The 19,191-nt window shown below is 43.4% G+C and overlaps 1 pseudogene; it reads left to right on the top strand.

Annotated features, from left to right (window-relative positions):
- Positions 1-12,639: 12,639 nt before the first annotated feature.
- The window catches only part of LOC136620556 (zinc finger protein 84-like), a 28,103-nt pseudogene continuing 21,551 nt past the window's right edge, over positions 12,640-19,191 (top strand).

A 19,191-nucleotide genomic window follows, 5' to 3' on the forward strand; every position in this document is an offset into this window, starting at 1 on the left:
AGCGCTCATGTGTCCGATACCATTGCAAAGCAATGGTTTTAAAAAATCGCCGGACGCATGCGCATGCGCAAATCGCGGCTAAAAACGCCCGTCTGACTAAGGCCTCAGAGGGAAACATGAGTACCAGCACCTCCACTCCAGGCACCTGCACACTGACACCACCTTACACAGCAGCACTGTCAAACATACCTGAACAGCCATTAGATGACTCCCAAACCTTGCAGACTCTTTGGGTCATGTTCCGCGCCCTCCCAACCAAAGTGAATCTTGAAATGCAACTTTGGTGCCTTGAAGAAAAGCACACATACGCAATATCCGTGGTTAACCACTGTGCATGATCTGACAGAACGTATTATCGCCCTGGAGCAGAACGCTGGGGCCCCATCTATGGACTTTCAACAACCAGCAGAAGCAACTCAGGAAACTGATTTTCCATCTTGATAATATCAAAAATAGAGGCCGTCGCAATAACCTTAAATTAACCCCTTAGTGACGGAGCTTTTTTGCTTTTTTCCATTTTTGTTTTTTCTTACTCCCTTTTAAAAAATCGTAGCTCCTTTATTTATCCATCGGCGTCGCTGTGTGAGGGCTTGTTTTTTGCGGGATGAGTTGTATTTTATAATGGCACTATTTATTGTACCATATAATATACTGAAAAACTTTTTAAAAATTCTTAGCGGAGAGAAATGGAAAAAAAACGACATTCCACCATCTTTTGGTGCGTCCTGTTTCTACAGCACACAAATTGCAACAAAAACGACCTGATATTTTTATTCTATGGGTCAGTACGATTACTATGATACCAAACTTATATAGTATTGTTTTTGCTGTAGTACTTTTTTTTTTTTTTTAAAGATATTTCATTTTTTTCAATTATTTTCTGCGGTCATTTTGTGCGCGCAATACCTTTTTTATGTTTCCGTCGATGTAGTTGAGCAAGGGCTCATTTTTTGCGGGATGTCCTGAAGTTTCCGATAGTATCAATTTGGAATACATATGACTTTTTGATCACTTTTTATTGCGTTTTTTCTGGGAGACAGGGTAACTAAAAAAAGTGTATTTCTGGCGTTCTTTTTTTTTTTTTTCACACGACGTTCACCGTGCGGGAAAAATAATGCACTACTTTGATAGTTCGGACTTTTACGGACGCGGCGATATCAAATACATATTTTTATTTTATGATTTTGATTTTTTAATAATGGATATGGCAAAAGGGGGTGATTTAAACTTTTATAACTTTTTTTTTTAACAATTAAAAAAACTTTATTTATCTTTTTTTTTACTTTACTTTGAAGTCCCCCTGGGGGACTTTAACATGCGATGCTTTGATCGCTCCTGCAGTATGACGTAATGCTATAGCATTACGTCATACTGCTTTTTTACAGGCAGTCTATGAAGCCACCCTGTGTGGATGGCTTGATAGGCAGTCTGCTAAGGCAGCCCTGGGGCCATTCATTAGACCCCCGGCTGCCATGACACCTGCACAGCTCCCCCGATCTCACCGTGGGGGGGCCGTGCGGGACCCCCGAACAGCGTTCGGGGGATTTAAATACCGCTGTCAGAATTGACAGCGGCATTTAAAGGGTTAATAGCCGCGAACGGCCGAGCGCAGCTATTGCCCGCGGGTGTCAGCTGTAATAAACAACTGATGCCCGCGCTGTATGGAGGGAGATAGCGGCGCTACCTCCCTCCATACACGTCCTGCAACAGCAGGACGTAGTTTCCCGATGGGGCAGTCGTTAAGGGGTTAAGATGCCTCTCCGAGGACATTCCGCCAGATGCTCTATATGAACATGAGACCGCCATTTTCAACAAGCTTGTACTCCGGCCAGAAGATAGGGTGATAGAATTAGACAGAGCCCATTGTCTACAAGGAGGAAGAGCTCGGAACCCTAATTTCCCAAGAGATGTAATATGCCGGGTTCATTTCTATAGACAGAAAGAAGAGATTTAGCGCATGGCATGGGAGCAATGTCCTGTCAGCTATAACGGCGCTTAGTATTCTTTGAATACTACCAGGCTCTTTACAACTGCTCGATGGCCCATGGCTACCGGCAGACTCATTAACGGGGATGATGGACCTGACTCTGTTACTGTTTTGGCAGATGATACAACTGAGACACTTTCTTAGGTCTCTACCTCACCCCAATGCCTTCACACACCCAAAAACTCAGTTCGAGTCCATCTGCAGTACTGAGGTACCCTCCAGACACAGACTGTCATGTGTCTATGATATACTTAACTTGCAACCTGGGTCATAGCCCCCAGGCTATGTACAGAAATGGGAAGAAGATCTTGAAATCATATTTTCTCTGAAGGAAAGGGAAAAAACCTTCACAACATACATTTCTCTTCCATATCTAGTATGGTCCAGGAATCAGGATTTAAGGAATCCTCTCATGCTTCTATAGGGTGCTCTCCCGCTTACACAAGATGTTCCTGTTGGTCTCACCTCTGTGTTGGAGATGTAGGTCTGAACAAGGGACTCTTTTGCATGTTTTTTTGGGACTGTCCTGTGCTGGTGAGCTCTGGACAGAGGTCTCGCGGATTACCTCTAAATTTACACAATATCTCCTTCCTAAAACGCCGACCTTCTTCCTCCTACATCACAGTGATATGCCCTTATCGGTATACAAAACATTAGTGGTTGCGCAACCTGGCGAGATCCTGCATTCCGAGACTCTGGTGACAGATCGCTGCGCCCATGATAGCAATGGGGCTTAACACTATGCAGTGGATTATGTAGTTGTGTCTTGTCCTTAGTCTTAGATTTAGCCCATCATCGGGTGATGTGGTTTTATTCACAGATTTTCTCTTATTTCTCAGGGACTAGAAGACGGAACCAAATGTCTAGTCCAGCTCTTAAATGTATCAGGTGGATTAAACATGCATTTTTCATATGTTTTCTTAGAGAAATGGGATTAGCCAACCACTTGCTTAAAGATTCATATATGTCGGGTGTAGGTTTGGGGTTTTGTGTTCTTTCTCTTTTAATCTTTGCTGGTTGTTATAAACTCTCCGTCAGGATAATAACTCTGATTTTACAGTATTGCCGTATGCAAATATTCTTGGATCACGAATGTTGTTGTCTGAAAAATTGAAAATGATGGAGAGAATTTTTTTAAAAAGGCACACAGAGGCGAAGCCGTACTCATCTTCACAATGTAGAAATCGCTTTAACCAAAAATCGGTTCTTGTAGAACATCCAAGATTTCACAGAGAGGAAAAGCCATGCTCATGTTCACAATGTTGAAAATGTTTTAGCAGGAAATTTGGATTCTTGTTAAACATTAGAGATGAGCGAATCTACTCATTTCGAGCACTTGCTCGATCGAGCACCGCGATTTTCGAGTACTTCAGTACTCGGGTGCAAAGATTCGGGGGGTTGCGTGGCGGAGCGGGGGGTAGCAGCAGGGAACAGGGGGGAGCCCTCTCTCTCTCTCCCCGCTGCAACCCCCCACTCACCCACGGGGCCTCCCGAGTCTTTGCACCCGAGTACTGAAGTACTCGAAAATCGCGGTGCTTGGGCGAAAAAGGGGCGTGGCCGAGTATGTTCGCTCATCTCTATTAAACATCAATGAACTTATCGAAGACAATGTTACAGGTATGGACTCTAATTGTAGGACTGACTGCCTTAGGGGGACTACCCACTACCGTTTATTTTCCGCTGCAAATTCGTTTTTTTTTTTTTCAAATTGTCAATGGGACTTTCTAATGTTAAAAATGCAACACACCAAAAACGCAAGTTGCGTTGCGTTTTTAACATTAGAAAATCCCATTGACAATTGGGAAAAAAATGCAGCGGAAAAAAACCGCTAGTGGGTAGTCACCCTAAGGATGCTAGCTGTGTATAGCTTAACCCTTCAAGGCCACAAAACAGTGTTGCACGCAGGATTTTTAAGGAGTAACTGTTGAAATCTATTGGAATACTCTGATTGTATAACCACTGCCACTGTGCCGAACGAGAAAAAAAAACAATCCTTAAAAGGAAAATTTAAAAGAAAATTGTGCATAATAAAATGTTATGATCTCTTACTCTCCATACCCTCTCTTGGTGTAACCCCCTCTTCCTCACAAGCCCAAGTAACCTCAATCTTTTTTGATTTTACATCTACGTAAACTCATATTATACGCTAAATGGCTACTTGCTTGGAGACAAACCTCTTATAGCATGTTGAAGGATACTGAACCCACGTGTGCTACAATTAGTCCACCCACAGAATTAGTCCTCCTCCCTGAGCTTACACCATTGACAAATGACAGAGAGGGTTGATTTCTCCACTCTGCTTGCACCAAATTCTGATAGTCCCATCAAAAGGAGTCTGGATTCATCTGACCAATGTTTTTCCACTGCTCAGTCACCTAATTTTCAGATCTTTTGCACACTTTTTTTTTCTTCCTTCACAGAAAGACTATCCAACTCTTCTGTTATAGTGCATCTGTCTTAAGCAACCATAAGGTGTGTTTTCGGACACTTGGGCTGCATGCACACAGCAGGTCCGTATTCCCACAGCGGAATCTGTCCCTGACCACATCTGGTGACTGTGCGTACCTGTCGTCTTCTTTCTTTTTCTGTACTGCAGATGGTCCAGCTGTCGCACATGTACAGTTTAGAATTTCACGCGCCATTGCTAAGCAATGACACTGGTACCTGCAGCCGATCCAGAATTGACATTCCAGATAAGCTTGGGGTGGGTCGGCAACCATGGACTTCAATGAAAGCTGTCCATGTGGAGCCCGCACAAAAATGGAGCATGATTTTTCAACTGCGAGCAGAAACCACAATTGGTTGCCGCTCGGTGCATGAAGACTCACTTTTTCATTGCATGCTATGGGTGGTATTTTCTGCAGAATCCAGAGGCGCGCATCAGCTACGGATTCCGCAATTTAAATCCGCCTATGTGCATTCACTCTTAGGCGTTGGGCAGATGAGCGTGTTTTTTGCACGCCTACAGGAGCGCAAACATATGCGCCGCTCGCATGTGCTGAAAACACGTGAACGGTCAATGTTTCATATGTGCAGCTGCTTCAGGAGGAGAGCGAAGAAGCCCTGTAGGGCTTCAGGATTTCCCCAAAGCAGGGAGAGTTAAAGGAGCTATGGGGGCTTTCCCTATAGCACAGAGAGACAGAGCCGGGCGAAGAGTTAATCCCCCATTGCTCCGCTCTCTGTCCCTTACTGGGGGAAATACCCCGTAGGTTTTCTCACTTTCCCTGCTCTGGGGAGATCCCTTATAGCTGTGCTAAATCTCCCTGCTATGGGGAAATCCCGAGCCATATCCCCAGAGTGGAGAGTGAGTGGGCGGAGCTATATGGATTCTCACAGAGAATCCCTTTAGCAAATCATGGGTGGCCGGGGCTAGAGGGTGATCTTCTTTAAATTTGTATTTGGCACGGGTGACGCCAGCGCTTGAGTTGGACTTCTATCAAGATGGTGGAAATAACTTGACACGAGTCCAGTGATGTGATTTTTAGCAAAACTATAAGTGCAAAGTTTATTAACCCCTTAATGACATGGCCTATTTTGGCGTTGAGGACCAACCGATTTTTGGTATTTTTTCATCTCCATTTTTCAAAAGTCATAACTTTTTTATTTTTCCGTGGACGCGGCCGTTTAGGGGCTTGTTTTTTGCGTGGCGAACTGTAGTTTTTAGTGGTACCATTTTTGGGTACATAGACTATATTGTAAAATTTTATTATTTTTTTTATGATCGGAGGGAGAGAAAAACGCATCAATTCTGCCATAGATTTTTTTTTTAAAGCGTTAATTATGCAGCATAAATGACACAATACATTTTTTTCTGCAGGTCGGTACGGTTACAACGATACCAAAATTCTATTTTTTTTTTTTAGGTTTTTCCACTTTTCCACAATAAAAATCCTTTTTTAAGAATTTCTTATTTTTTTCTAAATCGCTGCATTCAAAGTCCTATAACTTTTTTATTTTTCCATGGACGGAGCTCTGTGAGGGCTTATATTTTTGCGAGATGAGCGGTAGTTTTTATTGGTACCATTTTGGGGTACATACGTTTTTTTTAATCACTTTTATTGCGTTTTGGGGAGGCAATTTTGCCTCATTTTTTTACTGTTTTTTTAAACGTTTTTTGCCGTGCAGGATAAAAGACATATTCAATTTATTGTACGCTACGTTACGGACGCGTGAATACCAAATATGTGGGATTTAATTTTTATTTTTTTTTGTGGAAACGGCACCAATATGTCAATTTTAGCGCCGTTTCCGCTGCGGACTCTCTTCTCTCTATGGGGAGAGAATTCCACTGCGGATTACAGACTAAAAACAGCTTAAAAACCCTGCGCCAATTAGCAGAAATCTCACAGAATTTCTGTGTGTTCCCACTGTGGATATTCTGTGAGATTTCTGTCCCAAGCCTAATAGTTCCATCTGAAAGCACTTTAGGTAAAACCAATCACCACATAAAGGGCCAGAGGTCAGAACTGAGAGATGAAGCCGCGTCACCAAGGCCAAAACTAGCTGCAGGGGAATGGAGGCTGCAGCTAGTAGAAGCCCCTGCAGCCCCCTCACCTCACTACTGGGCTGCCTATTATAGCCGGGCTGGTCGTGATGTCACAGGAAGGGGCGGGGCCTCCAGGATGGGAGATGGTAAAGGACCTGTGATGACGTCATGACCATGTGACCAGTCATGTGTGTGGGAGGAGTTTCTTGAAGTTCTCTCCTGATGAGGTCCGCAGGTAGTAGAGGTGTGTGCGCTGCATGAGTCTGTGCATTGGGCTGTATGACGGTCAGTCCAGGTCAGTTAGAGGTAACCGTCCGTGTGTCAGTACTGCGGCGGCTGTATTTATCTCCTGCCGTTAGTTGCGCCTCGGATACCAGTTTGTCAGATGTGGAATGAATCGCATCTTGGAGAAATAGATAAAATCCCGGTTCTTCATGGCTGATCTTTGCTGCGGATGTTTTGCTGTGATGGTCCGGAGGTATTTTGGTCCTCCAGCTGCACCGTAGTTATTGCAGACAATGTGCAGAACTGATATTAGTTGCAGTTCCATCACTGGTGGTTCCAGTTCTTGGATGCGGTGTATTATTAGGGGGGTGCGGTGTATTATTAGGGGTGTTGTGTGCTCTGACCACCCTCGTCGGGGCTCTCATGTACACTGCCTGCCTAATACTGTTTATACACGGCCGCACCGCCCCGTATACAGCCAGCTGCAATGTTCTGTATCTTCTGACCTCTTTCTGTCGTCGCCAGCAGGAACTTTATCCAAATATCTGTGAATAATTAAAGGGGTTTTCTCGGTGGCGCCGGCTGTCAGTGACAGGATATGCTGATGACACCCAGCTATATACACCTCTGCCCGTGACATCTCTGCACCTTTCCTCCAAAACATCACCGACTGTCTGCTGTCTCCAACACCATGTCCTCTCTCTACCTAAAACTAAACCTCTCTAAAACGGACTTACTGGTATTTCCTCCTTCCACTAACCGACCTCCTCCTGACATCTCCATCTCAGTGTGTGGCGCCACCATAACTCCTAGACAACACGCCCGCTGCCTTGGGGTCATATTCGACTCTGATCTATCATTTACCCCCTACATCCAATCTCTAACCCGAACATGTCAGCTGCACCTCAAGAACATCGCAAGAATCCGCTCTTTTCTCACCATAGACACGCTGAAAACGCTTATTGTTGCCCTCATCCACTCACGGCTCGATTATTGCAACTCGTTGCTGATCGGCCTCCCCTGCACCAGGCTCTACCCTCTCCAGTCCATCCTGAATGCGGCAGCCAGGCTCATCTTCCTGTCCAGCCGCTACTCGGACGCCTCTGCCCTGTGCCAGTCACTGCACTGGCTGCCCGTTAAACACAGAATTCAATTTAAACTTACTACCTTCATCCATAAAGCCCTCCACAGCGCAGCGCCACCCTATATCGCCTCCCTCATCTCAATCCATCATCCAGCCCGGGCTCTCCGCTCTGCAAACGAAACTAGACTGCACACCCCTCCAAGACTTCTCCAGAGCAGCACCAGCCCTCTGGAACGCATTACCAAAGGATACCCGGGCAATCCAGGACTCGAAAAACTTCAGGCGTGCTCTAAAAACGCACCTCTTTAGGGAGGCATACCGCATTCCCTAAACCGACTCCTCTGTATGCCACCTGATAACATGCTCCCTGACCTATTGACTGCAATCCCTGCTAGCTGTCATAAACCAGCCCTGCAGTCATAACGATTCTGCCGTCACACGGCCAAATATCTGACTATTGTCTATGTGTATAGAATCCCTCACTCTCCACCTCGCCATACTGTGCACATCTCCAGCCATTTTACCTTTTGTATCACCCCATTACTTGTAGTATGTAAGCTCGTTGGAGCAGGACCCTCACCCCTATTGTTTCCACCAACTGATTACGATTGTAACCGTGGTTCTGTAATTTTTTTGTACTTTTGTCTTTCTGTATTCCCCTGTCTATGTAAGCGCTGCGGAATATGTTGGCGCTATACAAATAAAGTTTATTATTATTATTATTACAGCGACACCCGTAACTGCAGGTGGACCTCTCATTGACATCTGTAAACCCTGTGACTGCAGTTACAAGTGCCGCCCACTATACAGGGAACGGAGCACACGGCTTCTGTTCCAACCCCATTGTGTCCTGGTTCTGCCTGGAAAACCCCTGCTGTATGTGGTGCACTGCAGTGAATCCTGTGTGATCCTGTACTCGCTATATAACGGGGACAATGGACTAATATGTCATATTATGGTCAGTAATTTGTAATCTGTAAATAAGACATCTCCATTGTACGCTGTCACTAATCCTGTATAATCCACTAGTAGTGAGACACTTCATGGAAGATGTTCTTATCTCCCTCTGGTTCCTTAGGCTCAGGACTCTCACAGATAAAGACGATAGTTCCTTCCATCAATAACCCACCAAAGATGGAGAAGGACAGAGACCATATGGCTGCCCGAATATTAGACCTCACCCTGGAGATCATCTACTGGATAACTGGGGAGGTGAGAGCTTCACATGATGTCACTCTTATCTCTAGTAATAAACAGGGGAATGACAGGAAAGGTGAAGGATTCTTAGCCTCCATGTAGTGATCAGTGTCTCACCATCCACAGGATTACACGGTAGTGAAGAAGTCATCTGGTGAGTGTGTGACCCCCCGTGTGTCAGGAGGACAGAGCCAGACCCAGAGCCCCATCACTGAGCCTTCACTGCATTCACTGATACATGAGCAGAAGGTCCTAGAACTTACCCACAGGATAACTGAGCTGCTGTCCGGAGAGGTGAGCGCTGCTTGGAATGGGGGACATCTATATATGGTGAAAGCCCTCACTGACTGACTGACCCGCCACTAATTCTCTAACTTTCCGGTGAAAACGTGAAATTTGGCACAACCATTCTTTAGGTCCTAAATAGGAAAAGTAAAGAGGTCACAATTCAAAAATTAATGCTAATTGCAAAAGTAAGTGCACCCCTATATAATATTTTTTCCCAGTGTCAAAGTACTGGCACCCCTATGTAATGTACCTAATCCAATTCTCTAACTTGCTGGTGTCATAAAAACATGAAATTTGGCACAACCATTCTCTATGTTCTAAATAGGAACAGTAAAGGGGTCACAACTCGATTATTCAATGCTAATTGCAGAATTACGTGCACCCCTATATAATATTTCTTCCCGGTGTCATAGAAGTATGAAATTTGGCACAACCATTCTTTAAGTCCTAAATAGGAAAAGTAATGGGGTCACAACTCGATTATTCAATCATAATTCCAAAAGTAAGTGCACCCCTATGTAATGTAACTTTCCAGTGTTGTACAAGCGTGAAATTTGGCGCGAGGATTCCTTAGGTGATAAATGAAGAGAATAGTTGGTGGCACATTCTGCAGATGGACATCAGTACATGCAGCCCGAGGAGAATCTAACACTCCTTTATGTGTATACATATTTTATTCTTCGTTTCTTGTGAAGTAACCTTGACATCATAACATTTTCCATGCAAACAACACATAAACACCTGTATCAAATTAACTCGGGCGAATCCGGGCATATCCGCTAGTTATATAATAACGCCAAGGGAGGAGTCTGGAGGATGACGATATATTGTGTGTGTCAGGTTCCTATAAGGTGTCAGGACGTCACTGTCTATTTCTCCATGGAGGAGTGGGAGTATTTAGAAGGACACAAGGATCTGTACAAAGACGTCATGATGGAGGATCAGCAGCCCCTCACATCACCGGGTAAGAGGAGGCCTTCATTGCTTGTAGAGGACAGTTTTGAGGGTCGGCTAGACTCACCATCATCTGATCATCAGATATATAATGTATTCAGTCTCTGGTTATCTCCTATAGATGGATCCAGTCAGAGAAATCCCCCAGAGAGATGTCCCAGTCCTCTGTATTCCCAGGATCGTCCAGAGGAAGAGGAACATGTCCCACTGGATCATCAGGTAGATGAAGCTGAGATTTCTGCAAATCTTCTCAGAGATGAATCAAGATTTCTACTACCCAAGTGCAATGTTTTACCTTTAACCCCTTCATAACGTGGCCCTTTTTTTCCCCATTTTCGTTTTTGAATTTCCCCTTTAAAAAAATGAGGGCTTGTTTTTTGCGGGACGAGTTGTATTTTTCAATGGTGCTATTAAAAGTACCCTATAATGTACTGAAAAACTTTTAAAAAATTCTAAGTGGAGTAAAATGAAAAAAAAAGACATTCGTGATCTTTCACTGCGTCTTGCTTGCGTCACTGCGGCGCACAAACTGCAACAAAAATGGCATGATAACTTTATTCTATGGGTCAGTACGATTACTAAGATACCAAACTTGTATAGTTTTTTTTTTTTACTATACTACTCTTTTCTGCGGTCATTTTGTGCGCGTGATAACTTTTTAATTTTTCCGTCTACGTAATTGAGCAAGGGCTCATTTTTTGCAGGATGTCCTGTATTTTCTGTTAGTACTAATTTGGAATACATACGACTTTTTGATCGCTTTTTTTATTGCGTTTTTCTGGGAGATGGGGTGACTGAAAAAGTACATTTCTGGCGTTCTTTATTTATTTTTTTTCGGACAACGTTCACCGTGTGGGGAAAATAATGTGCTAATTTGATAGATTGGACTTTCATGGACACGGAGATACCAAATATGTATTTTTATTTAATGATTAAGATTTTTAACTACAGATATGGCAAAAGGGGATGATTTAAACTTTTATTACTTTTTTTTTCTACAAATAAAAAAACTTTATTGATCCTTTTTTTAAACTTAATTTTTAAGTCCCCCTGGGGGACTACAATATGCAATGCTTTGATCGCCCCTGCAATATGATGTAATGCTATAGCATTACGTCATACTGCATTCTGACGGGCAGCCTATCAAGCCACCCCACGGGGATGGCTTGATAGGCAGTCTCTGAAGGCAGCCCTGGGGCCTTTCAGAAGGTCCCTGGCAGCCATGACACCTGCACGCCTCCCCCGATCTCACAGAATTAACAGTGGCATTTAAAGGGTTAATAGACGATCGCGGCTATTGCCTGCTATAAACAGCTGACGCCCGCGCTGTATGCAGAAAGGTCGCCCTGCGACCTCTCTTCATACATACCCTGACACGGGAAGGGGTTAAAACAACATTTAATGTTCCCGCGCGTGATAATGTCATGTGCAGTGATGCATTATTTTTTTTTTGCAAAAACATTGCAAACACAGAAAAAAATTGCAGGTTCACAAGTGTGATATCGGTTTGAGCTTTTTGGACTGATATCTCACTCACCGATATAAATACAGCCTCAAGCTGATAATCATGTTGGTGATTGTATTTCCTCACCTATTAGCTGCCTCTGTTTGTCCGACGGCTTAACAGCTTACATGTTATTCTGCTTCCATAGTGTTGTCAGTAACAGTCCTGATCCTTCGGCCCTGAGATAACCTTCTCTATATCGAGAGATTCAGCACCAGCCATCAGCTCCTCTGCCATTGAAAAAGAAAAGGGTTCTACAGGTAGTATGCGATGTCACAGACTACAGGGGGCGCACTAGGACAAAAACGTCCAACACATTAATGAGCAATTCGGTTTCCTTCATCAGGAGTCCCTGAAGAAGAGGAACAAATTCCGCAGAAACACATTGGGTCTTTTTGTTCCGATGTGTTTCATCAGATTTTTGTTTTCATAGAGAAAGTGATTTCTGGCCGTTGGGATAATTACTGTTACTGACAACACCATGGGGGCAGACAGAAACATGTAAGCGGCTTCATGGGCCGCTCTGTCAGACAAACCATGGCGATTAGTATGTGAGGAGCTACAATCACCAACTTGATCAGTTTCCGTCTGTTGGAGCTCCAGAGTCTTTTTGTGGTAAATTAGAGCTCAGTTTTGTATCTTCTGACAAACTATTTAGGACAACTGATTTATTGGCAGCGACATATTTAAGAGAGCGCAAGCAGTGCTGTTTAATTCTGTATTTATATGGGTGCCATGGTAGGCGGCACCGCCCATTTGTGGCACTCCACTTTATCGGATACAACTAGACAGTACTGCCAATGGTTTGTAATATTTGATCCTTGGATGAATGTTGATCCAGTTTGATCCCCACTTGAGCAGATCCTTCTCCTTTTAGGGCAGATTGGATCGTGTCGTCGAGGGGTTTCCCACCTCTGTCTGGATATAAGATAATGTGGGGCCTTTTACTTCTTTGTCATCTCTTTACTTTGCAGGAAAGTTCTGGTGGAGCGATGAGTGGCCTCGATAATCCCATATCAGTGTCAGTGAATGGTAAGAGAGTTTCATCATCCTTACATAGAAAGGCAATGTGCTGATGACTCACTTCTTAAAAATATATATGTGCCCCCCACCTTCTCCTCCGAAAAGGACACTTTGATGATCTAAAAGTTTAAATTGTCTATGGACCAGAGCAAGACAAATGACTTCCTGATTCTGGCAAAATCTTTACAAAAAACATTGTATACAAATAAATCGTTCATTGCTAATGATAGATGTGTAAATCAAAAGAATCCCTATATGGAGCATAAGGCAGATAGCTCCATACTTTTTGCAGTGCCCTGGTGTGGTATTGCAGATACAACTCTCATTAAAGGAACGTGTCACATCTCCAAAGCACCGTAGACTAAGTTATGGCGCTGTTAGAGGAGTGATGCATTTGTCTTATGCTCAGCCAGGGGTGCAAAAAATTTCTTACAATACATATTTGAAAAGCCATCTGGGCCAGGGGCTCTGGAAGGTTTAAGTGATTTTACTGCTACCCAAGCTTTCTCCATTGTCACCTCCCTCTCAAGAATATTCCTATGTTCTGGTGTCAATCTGGGAAAGACCTTATCGAGCAATTTCTGGCACATTTACTGTGGGAACTGTTCTTTAGTGTAAAGGCTATTGTAGAATTGACCAAATGCTCTTCCAAACTCTACTGGATTTTGGCTCAGGTTACTATTCGGAAGGCGTAAATTGGGGAGAGCTTGCAGGAAGGGCCTGGGAGTCAGGTGTTAAGACAATAATCTACCCTATCGATCTCCATGAGAGACGAATAAGTATCTGGGGTCTCGTGTATGGTGCAGAGTGTTAAGGCAGCAGTATGCAGTCCTAAGCTCTCACTCATGACCATCTTAAAGGGGTTGTCCCGCGCCGAAACGGTTTTTTTTTTTTTCAATAGCCCCCCCGTTCGGCGCGAGACAAACCCAATGCATGTGTTGAAAAAAAAAACGGATAGTACTTACCCGAATCCCCGCGCTCCGGTGACTTCTTACTTACCTTGCGAAGATGGCCGCTGGGATCTTCACCCTCGGTGGACCGCAGGTCTTCTGTGCGGTCCATTGCCGATTCCAGCCTTCTGATTGGCTGGAATCGGCACACGTGACGGGGCGGAGCTACGAGGAGCAGCTCTCCAGCACGAGCATCCCCATTCAACACGGAGAAGACCGGACTGCGCAAGCGCGTCTAATCGGGCGATTAGACGCTGAAAATTAGACGGCACCATGGAGACGAGGACGCTAGCAACGGAACAGGTAAGTGAATAACTTCTGTATGGCTCATAATTAATGCACAATATACATTACAAAGTGCATTAATATGGCCATACAGAAGTGTATACCCCAACTTTGTTTCGCGGGACAACCCCTTTAAATGTTTATCTGCTGTGGTAATTCGGTATCGATTGAGTTCAGTTCGCACTTTGGAAATTTTAGATGGAAGCTCCAAAGAGCGGTTATTTTTATAGTGTTCTAACAAAGAAGAAATAGTGGACCTCTTTTTGCTATAGTTCCTGTACCCATTGAGCCTTAAGGTTGGAAGCTAATTGAATGAATCTCCCTCTGATTACCGCCTTATTGGCCTCCCAATTGCACAAAGAAGTCCTCAATGGTATCTAGAATCTCCTTTTACACAAATTCGTTATTGAGGCGAGATTCATTCAACTGCCAGCATAGCATGGTTTTATAGCTGGCCAACTATGTAAATGAAATTAGGTACAGAGAATCGTCTGACCAGGGACAAGTCAGAATTTTAGCTTGGGTGATTTTGGGCATAAATCTAGTTTCTGTGAAAACATGGTCTATTCTGGTGTATAAATTGTGCGCTATAGATGTATAATAGGAATTATATCTATCCAAGGGGTAAAGTTATGCCAGATATTAACCAGGTCAAAGGAATGCAGGAGTTTAGTGAATCAGTGCACAGGAGCTGTATCGTGAATGAGTTAAGTTTCATCTGCATTTGATTAATTGAGGGAAACACCCAGAACTAAATTGGAGTCTCCACCCACAACAAATGGGCCTTCAAAGTTGGGGAGCCAATAGGAAAAGAGGTTATGCAAGAATGGAAGTTGTTTGGTGTAATAGTTAACAAGTGTGACTTGTGAGCAGTTTCGTGCACCTGAGACTATTGAAAACCTACCCTCAGTGTCTCGGTGAATCTTTTGTTAGGTGAAAGAAGTATGTCTGGATATCCAGAGCCCCACATCTCTTTTTTTTCTCTCCTGTGCGGAAGCCAGGTAGTGTATTTGGTAGCTGCGATGGAAGAATATCGGAATGGAGGCAGGGGCAAAATACGTCTCCTGGAGGGAAACAATGTCTGCCTGAAACCTATGGTAGTATTCAAAGGCTTTGCGCCATTTAATTAAACTTCTGGTTTGAGGCAAATTAAACCCCTGGATATTGTGTGAGACAAAAGAAATAGGATTAGTAGACCTATTCAGAATAAATATAAAAATGCCTTTTAATATACATGAGAGAGAACCAGGGCCAAAATGACCTAAAAAAAATCCATCCAGGTTACACTGCCATAAGGGACAATGCCTAGAGCCCTGAAAAGAAGAGGGGGTGTGCACAAAAGGAAAGAAAACAGACATGAGACAGGGGCAGACCGAGAATACGAAAATACTAAAAAATTAACTGTAAAAGTGGGGGAATATATTCCCCAAAGTAGTGTCACAAATGTGACGTACGATAGCGGGATGGTTGATATGACTTTTAACCACCAGTTCATCATGGTTGGGAGCATAAGCTCCTGAAGCACCAATCACGTTCAAGGTGCATAAATAACGACATCAAACTAAATGCAAGTAAATCAACTGTGAACCTCTAACTGAGATTATAACTATAAAGATGCATATGAGACATGCCCTCTGTTCCTGCTCTCATCCTCGGTTCCTGTTTCTGCTTGGTACATCCTGTTTTGGTTAGGGCCTTGACAGGGTTGTTCAGCACCCAGGGTCCAGCTCAGTTCCATCCTTATCAGGACAATTACTCTGTTCTTTTAAGCAGGGACTTCATTACCCCAATCCAGGTCAGGGCTAGGTCAGTCCCAGTCTCTGCCTCGTACCAAGCTACATGCCAAGGAGTGAGTATCCAGTCTCTGAGTCAGCTGTCCTGCCAGGTGGTTTCCCTTGGTCGGAGGAATGACACAGGGGTTTTACACCCAAATACGTAACAGTTATCTTCTAGATTTGTTTTCAAGATCTTCTATTTCCATGTTAGCAGCTTCCAGGCGTTCTTGTAGGTCAGCTACCATCTTGGAGTTTTGGTTTATTCCACTTTTAGAATCCAAGGAATCCAGACTTCTTGCCTGAAGGTTTTAGTTATAGTCACTGGAGTTTTGGAGAGCTCACTAGACAGTATCAAATAATTTGGTTGGCACGGAGAGGCTGGTACTGGTGGCACGGCAAGGGTTTTCTGGTCTTTTGCATTTCAGGTGTGAGGTCAGTACCTTTTTGACCATACAACTCCAGTGACAAAGTCTGAGTCGGGAAAATGTGGAGTTAGAGAACAAGTATCAGGTGTCATTTGGTTTGAGGCTGAGGATAATCTCCGCGTTAAGCCTGTTTGCTGTCTCATGGGTGAACACTGTTTGTCATGTATATTAGAGCTCGTAGTTGGAGCTGGTAGAGCTAGAAAGTCTTTTACTGCTCGTTTTCTACTATTTTAGTGGTGTTTTGATCTTCTTACAGCCTCCTCTGGCAATTCAAACAAAATAACATGGAATGCAAAGTGAACGGTTAAGATTGCGTGAACTTTTCACACTGATTCTGGTGTTAGTTGAATGTGACCGTGCAGAGATACGCAGCTCTGTGACTACATGGCCACAGTAGATGGCTGTCTGGGTTCACCAAAGTGGCGTAGCATTAGTGTGGCACCGTGGACTAAAGGATTCGCTGGTGGTGTGCGGCTGCTTGCTCTCTGTACTGGGAATGGTGTCCTGCTGCTGAGAGGCTGACTGGTCCCTCCAAAGGTTTTCTGATGCAGCTCTACAAAGCTTGTGATGATGATGCAGCCACAAGTCCACCCCAGGAAGTTGTGGAATGGGCCCACCAAGCGGTGGTCAGGCCAAGATTTTCAGGACTCTGTGCCCCTAGGGTGGGTCGCTCACCTTCTCCCCGAGGTCTGGGGGGGTCTCTACCAAGGCCTTTGATGTGAGGCTGAAGGAAACCGAAGCTCCGGAACATGATCATGGGTGTCTCCATTAATTTAGCCTGCGGCTTCTAATGCTCAACTAGGCCGCAGTAGGCCGGAGGCCTCCGCAGCTTCATATCCGCTCGTAGAGCCCCTTTAACTCAGCGTCCCCACTCTGGGGGATGCAAGTAGGCAGTTTTGGAGGTCGGAAAGACAGCATTGTATTTAATGCTATCAATTTTTCCTTCACTTCCGAACAAGTTTCCATGCCCCATCCATGATGTTGCTACTACCATGCTTCACTGTGGATGACGGGAAGTGTTTAATTTATGCCACACATAGCATTTATCATCATGGCCAGAGATCCTTCTTGCATGTCTTGAGGGAATCTATCATATGTGTTTTTTTTTTTTCTTCTGGACCTTATTCCATAAAGCCAGACTCTATGAAGTGGTCCTAAGGGGGCATACTACTTTTATGGAATTTGCCAAAAATGTTTTAAACATTGTTGTCGATTAACATTGTGATATATTATAGTATATGGTCTTTAGAGAAAAACCTGTCACTACCTCTACTAGGAATTAGTTTATGGAAACTCTGCCAACAAAGTACTTACAAAGATCACAATATGTTTGTGAGTACTTTGGTCTTCCATCACTGCAAGTACATGGGCTTTACTTAAATCATATGTTATCCTGCTTTCCTGCAGGCCAACTTTCCTTTATATTTCCTTGCTTGCTTACTATTGTCTTAATGAAGCTTGATTGCTTAATAAAAACTCAATTGTTTAGTTTTAGAGAAAGTTTTGCTTTCTTTTCTAGGTGCAGATTGGATAAGAGGCTCCCCTGGACATCTCAATGTATCTCTATATCAGGAAGAAGATGATTACACCACACAAATATATTCAATATCTCCTAATGTACCCTTAGTACTGCAGACTAATGATCTATTCTCCAATGCTGCTGGTCACGATCATCCTTCATCTAATCATTCCCTGATTAACAAACATAGACCTGTTCGTGGACAAGAGGAACTATTTCAATGTGGGAAGCAATTTAAAAGGAAATCTAAACTTTCTTTTCAGAACAGAAATCAAAGCAATGGAAGGCCATTTTCATGTCCTGAATGTGGGAAATGTTTTAATTGGAAATCATATCTTATGGAACATCTAAAAAGTCACACAGGGGAAAAGCCATTTTCATGTTCTGAATGTGGGAAATGTTTTAGCCATAAATCAGCTTCTGTTAGGCATCAGCGAACTCACACAGGGGAGAAGCCATTTTCATGTTCAGAATGTGGGAAATGTTTTAGCCAAAAATCAGATCTTCTTAAGCATCAGAGAACTCACACAGGGGAGAAGCCGTTTTCATGTCCTGACTGCGGGAAATGTTTTAGTTGGAAATCATATCTTGTGGAACATCTAAAATGTCACACAAGAGAGAAGCCGTTTTCATGTTCAGAATGTGGCAAATGTTTTAGCCAGAAATCAAATCTTGTTAAACATCAGAGAACTCACACAGAAGAGATTAATTTTCCTTTTCGCAAATGTGGGAAATATTTTACATAGAAAACAAGTCTTGTAGAACATATAAAAAGGCACAAAGAGGAGAAGTTATACTCATATTAACACTATAGAAATCGCTTAAATCAAAAATTGGTTCTTGTTGAACATTTAAGATTTCACACAGAGGAGAAGCCATGCTCATGTTCACAATGTTGAAAATTTTTTAAGTAGGAAATTTTGATTATTGTTAAACATCAAAGAACTTACTGAATAGAGAAGACAATGTTACACGTGTGGCTCTTATTTAAAATCTTCTAAAGGTTTTTTTTTAATTCAACTGAGAGCCACTGCAATTGTTGGCCAGTGCTGTGTAAAACCCCAAATTAACCCTCAACTCCACACTGTGATCTTTCACCACTGAACCCTGTCATAATTTCTAGCTAAAATTTATAGGGATTGGCCGGGCATTTAACCCCTTGCAGTACTGATGACTTATCCTCAGGACAGGTCATCCAATAGTTGATCGGCGGAAGTCCACTGCTGGGTACCGTCAGCTATCACCTGATCTCAGTCCTCACACTCATTGCAGCGGGGCTGGACATCCACAATGGGGTCAGAGCGAGAAGCATAATAGAGGTTTTTGCTTCAACTGAAACCAATCACAACTGTATATTCTATAGCACTTCTAGTTCTGAACCCAACATAGATGGAGCTGTTAACACCCCGCCTGCTGGTGTTTCTAAAATTATGAACTACAGTATAATAATTAGAGAGCGGTCTCTTCACTGATCACAACATTTTTTGCA

The sequence above is a fragment of the Eleutherodactylus coqui genome, chromosome 3 (assembly GCF_035609145.1).
Source record: "Eleutherodactylus coqui strain aEleCoq1 chromosome 3, aEleCoq1.hap1, whole genome shotgun sequence".
Lineage (NCBI taxonomy): Eukaryota > Metazoa > Chordata > Amphibia > Anura > Eleutherodactylidae > Eleutherodactylus > Eleutherodactylus coqui.